The sequence below is a fragment of the Coenobita brevimanus genome, chromosome 23 (assembly GCF_032717465.1).
Source record: "Coenobita brevimanus isolate Jiangsu-jjx chromosome 23, ASM3271746v2, whole genome shotgun sequence".
Taxonomy (NCBI): domain Eukaryota; kingdom Metazoa; phylum Arthropoda; class Malacostraca; order Decapoda; family Coenobitidae; genus Coenobita; species Coenobita brevimanus.
Window position 1 is genome coordinate 18,359,856 of NC_136976.1, and position 12,063 is coordinate 18,371,918.

The window sequence follows — 12,063 nt, forward strand, 5'->3', positions numbered from 1 at the left end:
CTGAATGTTAAAAAAGTAAAGAAAACACGAAGTAGAGCTGAAAGTGTAGGGCATAGGGTGAGAGAGAGAGAGAGAGTGCGGAAATGTTGAGAGACAGAATGACGATGAGACGAGTGTGTGGCGGTGAGGTGTGGAGAATGAGGATGAGGATAAATTATAAGACGGTTCAGGGAAAAGTTGTAGGTTTAAGAGTACGGAAAGGAAGTAACGGGAGGTGTGGAGCTGATGAGGCACTTTTTTTTTTTTTTTGGGGGGGGGTGATCTGGGTAAACACTGTGGAGGGCGGGGGGGGGCAGGGATGAGAATGGAAAGTATAAAGGTTAGAAGAGGCAGTCAGAGTGAGAGATGATTGTATTAAGCTGAGAGGAGAGATTGGAGTTAGAGGTAACGTGTGTTAGGTTGAGGAAGAGTGAGCAGGTGTAGGCATGGTGTACAGTGTTGAAGGGAGTGTATGGAAGTTTAGGAAGAGTGTGTCCTGTTGAAGGAAGAGTTAGAAAGGAAGGTGAGGGAGGGAGTCAGATATTGAGGGAAGAGTGTGTGAGATTAGTGGAGAGTGTGGATGCGAAAGGAGAGCATTTGATATTGAAGAGGTGAGTGTGAAGGTGAGAAGGGGGAATTATGTTGAAGACAGCGTGTGCAGTTAGGTACAGAGTGTGGAGATGAAGAGAGAGTATGGTGTGTTGAAGGATAAGTGTGATGGTGATAAAAAGGGTCCGTGACTGAGAAGAGAGTGGCGGAAAGGGCCTCGGGAGGTGAGGAGAGAGTGTGTGGGGGTACATGGAGAGTGGAAGCTATGGGGAAGAGTGTGTTAGGTTGCGTGTAGTGCGTTTAATTCAGGCGAGTCTGGATATGTGGGAAGAGTGCAAGAGTAAGGAAGCGTTGAGAGAATGTGTTTGTTAGAAGAAGGAGTGTGGATGTGCGGGGAAAATGTGAAAGTGAGGGGAGAGGGTGGAAGTGCGGGGAGGGTGTATGAAGTTGAGTGGAAATTGTGGATATGAGGAGGGAGGGTGGAGGTGCGGGTAGGGTGTATGAGAGGTTGTGTGAGGTTGAGTGGAGAGTATGGATCTGAGCGGAAAGTATAGAGATATGATGAGAGAATAGGGAGGGTGCCTGAGTTACAGAGGTGAGGGAAATACTGTCCCTGTGTGGGGGAAATGTGCGTATGGGTGAGAAGTGAAGGCGTAAAGTAGGGAGTGACTGTACAGGAAGGGATGAGAAGCTGTGTGGCTGAGAGGAGAGTGTGGGGTCCAGGACTGAGTGGAGAGAGACTGTGTGGTGTGAGGGGAGAGAGTGTGGTGTGCATGGGGATAGTGTGGTCTAAAAAGAGAAAGTGTAATGTGATGAGAGAGGGTGTGGTGTTAGGGGAGAGGGAGTGGTGTGAGAGAAGAGGGTGTGGTGTGCGAAAAGAGGGTGTGGGATGAAAGAAAAGGGTCTGGGGTGAGAAGAGAGGGTGTGAGGTGAAGGGAAAGGATGTGAGGTGAGGGGAGCGTGTAGAGTGAAATGAAAAGGGTGTGATGTGAGAAGAGAGGGTGTGCCCTGAGGGAAGGTGTGGGGTGATGGGAGAGGGGGCGGAATGAAGGGAGGGGATGTGGGTGAGCGAGGAGTGTGGAGATTAGTGTGGAGGCGAGAGGAGGGTGTGAAGGTGAGATTAAAGTGTATGTGGCTGAAGGATGAATGTGAATGTGTGTAATGAATGTGTAGGAAAAGGATGAGTGTGTGACTGAAATGGCAAGTGTGTGAGTAAATGCTTAACAGTGAGGATCAAGAAGTAACTGTGGATTTAAGGAAGGCTGTGAAGTGTGATGGGAGAGATCGTGTGATGCATAGCAGAAAGGAGAAAGTGGTGTTCAGGTGAGAAGGAGTAAGACTGAATGAGGAAAGTGTGAATGTGGGAAGTAAGAATGTGAAGAAAGGGAGGAGAGTGAGATCTGAGGGGAGAGGGGGGACTAAATGACGAGTCACTTGGTAAGATGGATATATCTGTGGGTGTCAGATCCGGGCTTGAGTAGAGTTAGTGTTGATATGAGAGGATTGTCTGTGGGTTTGAGGTGAAAGTGAGGGATTATGGGAGTGCCAATGGGTATACGGGAATGGTCTGTGGGGTTAAAAGGATAGTATAGAGGTGAGAGGAGAGGGTGTGCGCCAGAGTTGTAACAAGAGATTAAGGTTGAGAGAGACAATAGTGTGAAGAGAATGGAAAGAGTGATGAAAAGTTAGAGCATGGTGAGAGGGGAAAAGAGATGAGGAGAGGGGAGAAGAGGGAAAGGTGAGGGCAGAGTGTGTGAGGTGAAGGGAGAGAGTGTGATGCGAGGGGACGGAGTGTGGAGAGGGAGGAGAGGGTCTGGTGTAAGGGAAATATGTGTGTTTGTGATGGATAGGTGAAAGTGTTGAGGCATGTGAGGTGGATGTGGGATGAAGGGAGAGACGTGAGAGGTGAAAGTGTGGATCTGAGGGATGTGGGATTGAGGTTTAGGGATGAAGGTGTTGGGTGGAGGGAAATGTATGTGAGGCTGAGGGAAGAGGAAGTTAATTCCAGTGGTAATTGGAAAGACTATGGAGCGGAGGGGAGCAAGTAGTCTATCTAGGTGTAGAAGGGAGAGGTTGTTAAATTAGGGAAAACCGATGTGGGTTCGAGTGATGATGGGAGAGGACGTTGGTTTCATTGGTGAAGGAGGAAGGGGATGGTGAGCATTGTGAAAGTCGGTGTTTAAAGGGATGTTGGTGGTCACGAGTGGTGGAAAATCACGGCTTAGGGGAGAGCTGAGGCGAAGGGAGAACTGGGATGAAGGAGGAGCTGTGTTACGGATACACTTCGTGTGTAGGGGGAAACTGAGGTGAGGGAGGACGAGACTGGGGAAACCTGGGGCAATGGCGGGGTTGGAACAAAAGAGAGTTAGAGTGAAGGGGGAGCTGTGGTAAAGGGAAAGCTGGGGAGGGGGACTGGAGAGAGAAAGGAGCTGTGTAGAGGGGGAGTTGAGGTCTGGAGGGGGCTGATATGAAGAGAGAGATGACAGAGAAGAAAGCTGGGATATGGGAAGAGCGTAAGGTGAGAGTAGAGCACAGGGAGAGGGGACAGCTACAGTAAGGTAGAACCAAAGTACTGTAAGAGGAGAGTCTATGAAGTTGAGTAGAATGGGTACGAAGCTTCAAATGAGAAAAGAAGTTGAGATATAGACCGGGAATAGTGTTATGAGAGAGAGAGGGAAAAAAAAAAAAAAGCGGGTGTGGGCTGCGGTGGTGAAAGGCGAGAATACAGTGTGAGGAGAGAGTCTGTGGGTTCCATGTGTAAGAAAGAATGTGATGGAGGGATGAGGTTGTGGGGAGAGACGAGCACTGGTGAGTGTGTGAGGGTGAGAGGTGAGTGTGTGGGGTTGAGGGGTAGGTGTGGGGGTGAGAAGTCACAGCGGAGGGGTGAGAGAGGAGTGGAGAGGTGAGGAGAAAGAGTCTGGAGTGAAGGGTGAGTGTGGTGGAGTAAGGGATGAGTGCGAGGCTTGAGAGTCTGGGCTAACAGGTGAGACTGCGTATGTGGAAAAGTGAGTGACAAAAAGGAAGCTTGTGAATGTGTAGATGAAGGATCAGAAGGAGTGAGGTTGTTGGGTGAAAGTGACAGTGTGAAGGGAAAAACGTGCTGCAGGGGGGGGGGTGCAAGAAGAACAATGTGCTGCAGCGGGGAGAGGGTGTATGATTTTAAAAGTAAGAGGAAAGAGTATAGTATAGCAAGAAAAGACAAGGGGCGTGGGATCCAGGGGTGGGTGGAGGACATCGCAAGAGCCAGTGTTGAAGTAAAAGCTGGTGGTCTCTGTTGAAAAACGAAATATATGGACAAAAGTTAAAGGCAAGCGGAAAACTGAGGGGAGAATAGATCTAGGATGAGGGAAAAGCTGGGGGAGGATAGGGTTGAGGTGCGGGGAGAGCTAGGAAGCAGAAGAGCTGGGGGTGAGGAGAAAGCTGTGGTGGGGGAGAACTGAGTTAAGACTGGGAACTAACTTGAAGGACACCTGGGGTGAAGGGAGAGCTGGAAAGGAGAGGTAATATTGAGGTGAGGGAAAAGCTGCACTGAGAGATGATTTGGGATAGGGTAGCGCAGGAATGAAAGAGAACCGGAGCAAAGGAAAGGCTGGGATGAGAGAAAGGCAGGGTTAGGGTAGAACTGGGGTGAGGGTAAAGCTAGGGTGAAGGGGAGCTGGGGTGAGGGTAAAGCATGGGTGAAGGGGAGCTGGGGTGAGGGTAAAGCATGGGTGAAGGGGAGCTGGGGTGAGGGAAAGCTGGGCCGAGGGACAGTTGGGGTGAGGACTGGGGGGATGAGAGCTGAGATGAGGGATATCTGGAATGAAGAGGATCTTGAGTAAGAAGAAAGCAAAGGTGTGGTAGAGGTGGGGTGAGGCAACACTGGAGTCAACAGAGAGCTGGGGCAAGGGGAAAGGATAATGAAAGAATAACAGATGAAGAAATAGTGAGAAGTGATGAAAATCGGAAGATAATACATGCAGGAAAGCAGATTCATAAGGGGTGGGCTCAGGCAAATCAATCTTAGTGCGACTGTTGGGGGTGGAGGAAATGGTCAGTGAAGGAGAGATGGTGGGAGGGACGGAGGGGCTACATGCAGAGAAGTGCAAAAAGGACAAATAAAGTATTCACAGAGGATCTTATCTAATTCTTACGACAAACAATTCACCATAACAGCGAAATATTGTCAAAGATAAGTTAATATATCGATTTTTTTACTTTAAGATTCATTTTAGTTTGGTTGTGGCGTGCTTGGAAGCTGCAAGAATAAAGATAAATGTATAAACAATCTTTTACACAATTAAGGCTAAAATAATTTCATGACTGCGTTCCCTGAAAAGTCTGAACTGAGAGGAGAGAAAAAAAGTTAGGTGGAGGTAAGAAAAAAGAAAAACAAGATGGGGGTATGAGCGAAAAAAAAAATTCTCTATCATACAGTTGAAAAGGCATGAAAAGCGTGATATCATTAGAAAACGCTGGAAATTTTAGTGCATGTAGGTCTTAACCTGTTCTGACCTAGGACATCCTTCATATTTTAGTAATCTTATCTTCAAGAGCTTGCTAAGGAGAGATTTTTCGAACTGGAAGGGTTAGATAGTTCCTTCCTTAGTGTCACGGGGTTTTTAAAATAAAACGGTGTTTTTGAAATATCTGCTAAGTATTATTATTTAATTGATAATAATATTCAATAATATTGAAGAGCAGGGACAATGATTGTCTTACTAAATCAAACAACGATTACTTTATGCTGGCCTGCTTCGCACGATTCTCTCAGAACGAGAATTTATAAATTTTCTCAAGAGTACACAGCAGAGACTAATTACTCACAAATGCTGAATTAGTACTGTTAGCCTCTGGAGAAAGTTACTTCACCCCTGACAATAAATAACTAATACTAATAATAATATCAGGTTCTTGCTGATGCTTTAACTCCTATCTGGCACAACGGATTTTAAGTTAATACAACAAGACTGGTCTAAGTACCAGTTATGAATAGTAAAACGTGTATGCAAGCTAGGAGCTATGTGGGAAATAAGCTTAATTTGGAGAAATGAAACAAGATTTTACTTTACATTAAGCTCAAGAAAAAGAACTGTTAAATTTATTGATTACAAAAAATAAATTTAACATTACATTTCAAATCAAATCAATGAGACCGCACTCACTCACTCACACAAAAGCTAAATACTTACGCCTAGGAAAAAACACCTTAACTAAACTCTTAAGACTACAAAATACAAAAGGAAATACTATAGTCGATGAATGCTTTGTATCACCCGAAGTTGAACTAAGGATGGGAGTACTGGATAACTGTCTCAGTGGAGTCTGGGTGCTAGCGACCTCTTCTCTCACACTTCTGGAGCACAGGACCTCTCTCCGTCAAAGCCACAACTAGACTGAATTCAAATGATGTATAGGCAGGACGCACAAGCCACCGGAAGAAGGCGTGGCTAACGGTTGAGGCAAGCAGGGGCGAACAATAAAGAAACAATTGTATCGCTCAGTAAAGCACTTAGTGACGTGCATTAAATCGGTCACTTTTGAAAGTGACGAATGTTTTGAAAAGTATACTCCGAAATGGAGAGAGAAACGGTTAACTGAGCGATACACAGTGAGTTTTCCACTAATAGTTCGTGGCTTCTCACAAAAGGGAAATGTCGCGAATTGATTCGTGACACTTAGTCTCTTTAATATGAATGATTTTTCCAAAATGATATTATGTTCTAGAAGCAGAAATAAACTAAATCCTTAATTATCGTGGTGAATGCGTATTGAAAGGCCTCGATGTAACTCTCTTAGGCTCCCATCACACACCATCAGCTAAATAAAATCGCTTGGGGTTTTATGGAATAAAAGTCCTAACAATGATAGGGTTAATGGTAACAGTACGCCTCTTATCACTCAGACTCCTATAGCCTACTCACTGAGTTGAAGGAAACCGTCTGTCGTTAGCTGGAATTAAATACAAGCCGCCCCCAAAATAAAAGGGTTGATAGACAGCACGAAGATTAAGTGAAAGAGAAACACGAATCTATGGCCAAGTGGTTATTTTTCACTTTATCTGGCCTAATAAAACTGGGAGAAATCTCACAGCTGACGAGATCCGACCGTAATTACTCATCACAAAGTCTCGGTTTTAATCAGAATTTTTCCAGTGGTGGTGACCATCTGACACTAGTACAAAAAATAATGATTTTCATATACGTAACAAGAAATCCAAGTAACACGATTCTCAAAAGAAGGAAGAATTGACAACATTTTTACAAAGAAAATAAACAAAATATGCGAGAATAATATCTGGAAACAAGTATGGAAAGAAACGTCGACAAAAAGAAATACATGAGCTTTCCTCGTGCAACTGAAGATGAATTAAAATGGCGTCAGTGCGAGGAAAAAGTAGATTAAGATTTTTCACAGCCTCGAGATTGGTTATTTCAGGATTATTGTTTCTTACATGCTGTGCTCTCTCTCTCTCTCTCTCTCTCTCTCTCTCTCTCTCTCTCTCTCTCTCTCTCTCTCTCTCTCTCTCTCTCTCTCTCTCTCTCACTTCTTGTATTTATCCCTGTGTCTTTCGGCTTATCTATCTGTACCTCTGTTTGTGTCCTGTGTTGCTGATGTCCATAACCATCCATTATTTTGTCTTACGTCATTCAGTGGAACAAAGAAATTAATTAGTCCCAATTTTTAAGTTCTGAAAATTACCAAATATAGCTAAACACAGGAGAAATATCATTGAGACCTATTGCCATCGAACCTATGGGTAAGTATATTTTTTGTAATCACTGTACAGCAATATATCTATGTTTCCCTAACCTATCTACCATTAAACAATTAAAGCGTTGAGTACCTTGAAGAATTATTCTTTAATGGTTGTACACCATTCTCTCTTATTCCACTCAAATTATATACACAGATGCTGTTAATCCTCTTGAACTGCATCCATATCTTTCAAAAACTCGCCAAATTACCCACTCCTAGTATCCTCCAGTCTATCACCATACTCACTTCCTTTGTTAGCTGTACGATAACCTTTGTGATTCTCACCAGACATAACACTGACTAGCCTGCTAAAGCCTCAGACACCATATACACTTACTCTGATGGCTGTACAGTGGTATTCTTATATCTTATTCCCCTCCACAGCTACCCCACTTCTAATCTAGTAAGGCCTGCACTGCTGCATCCATTTCCTTCACATCCTCCTGCGTTGGGTTTCTATCCCGTGGAGTGGGTGTATCTGCTCCTCCACTCCCATTGACCCAGGCTTGATAGCGCTCCCGGCCGCCAAATGAACAGGCACAACCTCCTTCCTCTCCCTCTTTCTAGAACTGGGATTTACCTTGCCTTTACGACAAAGGTGTAAGTATTTCTCCCACGCCGCAGAAATCGTATCGACACACACACACACACACACACACACACACACACACACACACACACACACACACACACACACAAATGCGCGCTCGCTCGCACGCACGCATGCAACATTTCAATCCATTTATCTATCTACCCATTTGCAACTCTCTCTCTCCAAGGGGTAAGATACCCAAATTTGTGTGCTCGTCCGTCTCACTCCCTGCCTAGTCGGACACTCCCGGATCGTCCTCGTGAGACCCTGTGTGCCAACGTACAATAACCCAGAGCCATTTTGCACATGATACACGGCAATGGGCAATGGGTATGGCAGTGGCAGAGGCGTGCTAGAGAATGGGGATAGAGCGGTGTACTGCAGGCATATAACAGTGTATGTATGGAATATAACAGTGGACAATATTAGGTTTACACAAACTGTATGAGTAGTTTCTTATATAAAACTGTAAAGAAACGTCGTACAGACAGGGTCAAAACTTCACCTACTAATCCATTCTGCCTGCTTACTACTTAGGTCCTGTCTGTTACATTCCTCCATGACGCCTTATGTCATGATGAAAATCTATGGGACAATGAAAAAGACAAGCCTATTAATGTTAACCAGCAGAGGAAAATGAGAATCAGAAAATGAAACATTGTATATTTATCATTTGTCTGTCTTGTGTGAGAGGTATTGCCATTTTTATGCAATAAAAGAATATGTATCTACATTTTACGTAACAGCCTGCACAATCTTATGGATAATTATCCACATACTAATTATGTTGAGGATACCCTTAATAAAGTTTCATTTGGACATTCAAAGCACAAGGATATAAGACACATGATCATAACACCACCGCAGCTATTTATCACTACCACAGACATCAGCCATCATACTCACAAGTTTAAATTACAATCAAGTGTTCACCATCGCTACCACAGTTCACCACAACCGCATGCATTTAGCATCTCATTTTCAATCTTTCGCCACAGTCACACACATTCCCAAACAGAATCACAAACTTTCACCACATTCAAACACGCTCACCATCACAAGTCAGGCCTGCATCACATCTGTGCACAGTTGCCATCACATTCATTAGTTTTCGCTGCAATCAGGTGTTCATCCTCACTACCATAATAAGGCATCACAACCATACACGTTCACGACCATAAGCACAAGCTTTCATTACTAACTCATTTGCACATCATCACGGTCACACAGATTCACTATCACAGTCACATGCTTGCGTTACTAACAAGCACTTAACACCCCTACCAACAGTTTTACAGTACATACACTCACATCGATCATCACCACCACAAATTTTCATCGCAGCAAGATATGATGACCATCTTCCTCCCACAAATTGATCACAAATATACAAGCTCCTCATCATTCCAGCAAACTCATCAAAACCATACACACATAACCATTACTATCACAGATTTACAGGATTATAGCACACTCTTCAGAAACACAACTTGCATTCACTGCTAACCAGATTCATGATAATCTGACTCATCACTAACCATATTCATCCTCACTAACACAAAATTTGTCAAAGGCTCACATTCACTGCTTCACCTTTCTGCACCTAGCTCTCTCCCCCGCACGATTTTCCACCATTTTTTTCGGATTATGGATAAGGCCATTATTATCACACACACACACACACACACACACACACACACACACACGTTATATTTACCTGGTGGTTTGGTTATCGTGTGGGGGACATGTGTGTGTTCTCAGCTGACTTATGTCCATTGTTGGGAGGCTGGTACCATGTGGATCCCATTATACATTTATTTTCCACGGATGATATTACGGGACCTGTTGGGCAGCGTAAATCATTAATAGAGCTCTAACCCTAAATTACCTCACCTACAGTACATCAAAGGGGGATTCGTGCGGGATGAATGGAAATGTAAATCTGTTTTGTCAGTGCGGTGAGGTGCCTGTTTGTGTGTGTGTGTGTGTGTGTGTGTGTGTGTGTGTGTGTGTGTGTGTGTGTGTGTGTGTGTGTGTGTGTGTGTGTGTGTGTGTTAAAGATGTGGCCTCTATGTTCTGGTTTCGCAATAACAGAACCGTCCTAGTGGGCTCGTCACAGTTTAAGCCTCCAGTTACCCAAGCCAATTATTTTTACACAAGCCCGTTAAACTTCCTGAGGAAAAAAAATCCGTTTTTCTTTATCCACATGGCATTATATCAGCTCGTTCTCCTTTTATTATATATCTATATCTATCTCTATCTCTATATCTATCTAGACAGGTAGATAGATAGATAGATAGATAGATAGATATTGATATACAGTATGTACATACTGTTATTATATGTACAGTATATATAAACATTTATATTTTAATACAGATAGATTGATAGATGGGCAGATAGATGGATATATTCTCTATTTTTTCCTAATTTCCATCACCTTCACCTGTCGAACTGTTGTAACCCAGCTATAAACGTCGAATTTTACAAGAGTCTCCCCTTCAGGAATTATCACGTCACACGGTTATAAGATCGCATACCTAAGTACCCAAACAGGAATGCATTAGTCCTTCATCTAGTATACTTTAATACCCAACCTGGTGCATCGTATTCTTCACCTTATATATCTTGTTCCCCTCCACCTGGTTCACCTTAGTCCCCACCTGGCATACCACTGTCCCTCACATGATATGCCTGAGCCCTTGTCTGGTGTACCTTACCTGTAGTCCCTGCCTGGTATACAAGTACCTCATTTCTAGTCTTAGCTGGTATACTTTGGTTCGTAGCTTGGAATACTTGGTATACCCTAGGCCTTCATCTGGTGCACCTTAGGGTTCCACTTAATAAACAAGTTTCCCAGTACTAGTCCTTCTAAATTATAATTCTTAGCCTCACCTGGCGGAAGTTAGTGTCGCATCAACTATTCCAGTTTCTTATTCAGTATACCTTTGCTCATCACCTCGAATAAGTTATTCCTCCACCTAACATACTTTAGTTCTCTACCTGTCATATTCGTCTTGCTATAGTTCGTCCATCTTAATTTGCCAGCTAGATTTCTCCTTCTCAGCTTACTTCCCGAACATCAGTAACATGATATAACAACAGTTCGGTTCTACATCCATTCTATAATGTTTTTTCGAATTCTGATGTTGATCTGTTACAAAAAAGGGGGTAATACTGTGACTCTACAGAATTTCCAATGCACTTTCTCGAGAACAGCATTGCATTTTAGTGTTATCCCTTTCCCGATTTTCCACGTAATTATTTTGAGAGGGAAATTTACACACGCGTTTACACTGCCTGGTGAATATTTTTTATAGGTCGATCCCGCACACATGTTTAAGAGTTGAACATTGACTCTGCCCCATGACTCTGACCTTCGACAGATTGCTCTCGGAATCGAAAGACTTCATTCTTGCCTGACCCTTAACACTTCCACCAAATTGTCCTTGTTTTGTGATCCTGAAATCTGAACTTTCCTTGCGACCTTGACCTTTGATGGGCTGTTCCCGAAACAGGCTTCATTTACCCCTGGCATACCGTGGCCTCTCCCACAAAGTTTAGTGTTAACCGAAAATTAAATCAATTGTTCTCAAAAACTGTAGGCCTACGGTAAGACAACCTCATGGCTAATCCTCCATCCTTATATCAAGTTTGGTCCAAATTAGATCAACACTTTTTAGTTATATATTTTGTTCACAGGCATACAAACAGATCAAACTCTTTGCCCAGTGACACTGGACTGTGAATAATTAATTGTTCACAAATTAGAACACCCTTTATTCTTGCAGTATTTTCAACCACTTCATCAAGTTTGGTCTAAATCGGATAAAAACTGTTACTGTTGACCTTGTTCGGCCAAACTTTGACCCAACCTTATCACATTGACCTTTAACCAATTTTTCTTGATAAACCATAGGCCAGTCCCTTGGTTTTCCTTCTATCCTTCACCAAAAAGGATTAAAAAAAAAAAAAAACTCTATCTTGTTTAGACAGGGAGACAGACACATTAAGGAAAGCATAACACTCGCTCGTTTCGGGAATGCGGGTGTAAGTGTACTCTCAGACTTGTAGGCCAGTGTTTTCTGATGACCGCCTAATCTGGAAGCAAAATTTCATCAAATTCCAATGGCTGTTTCTTTATATATATTTTTTTTATTGAATATGAAAAACAGTTCTGGAGTAGAGGAAATGGACAATGATAT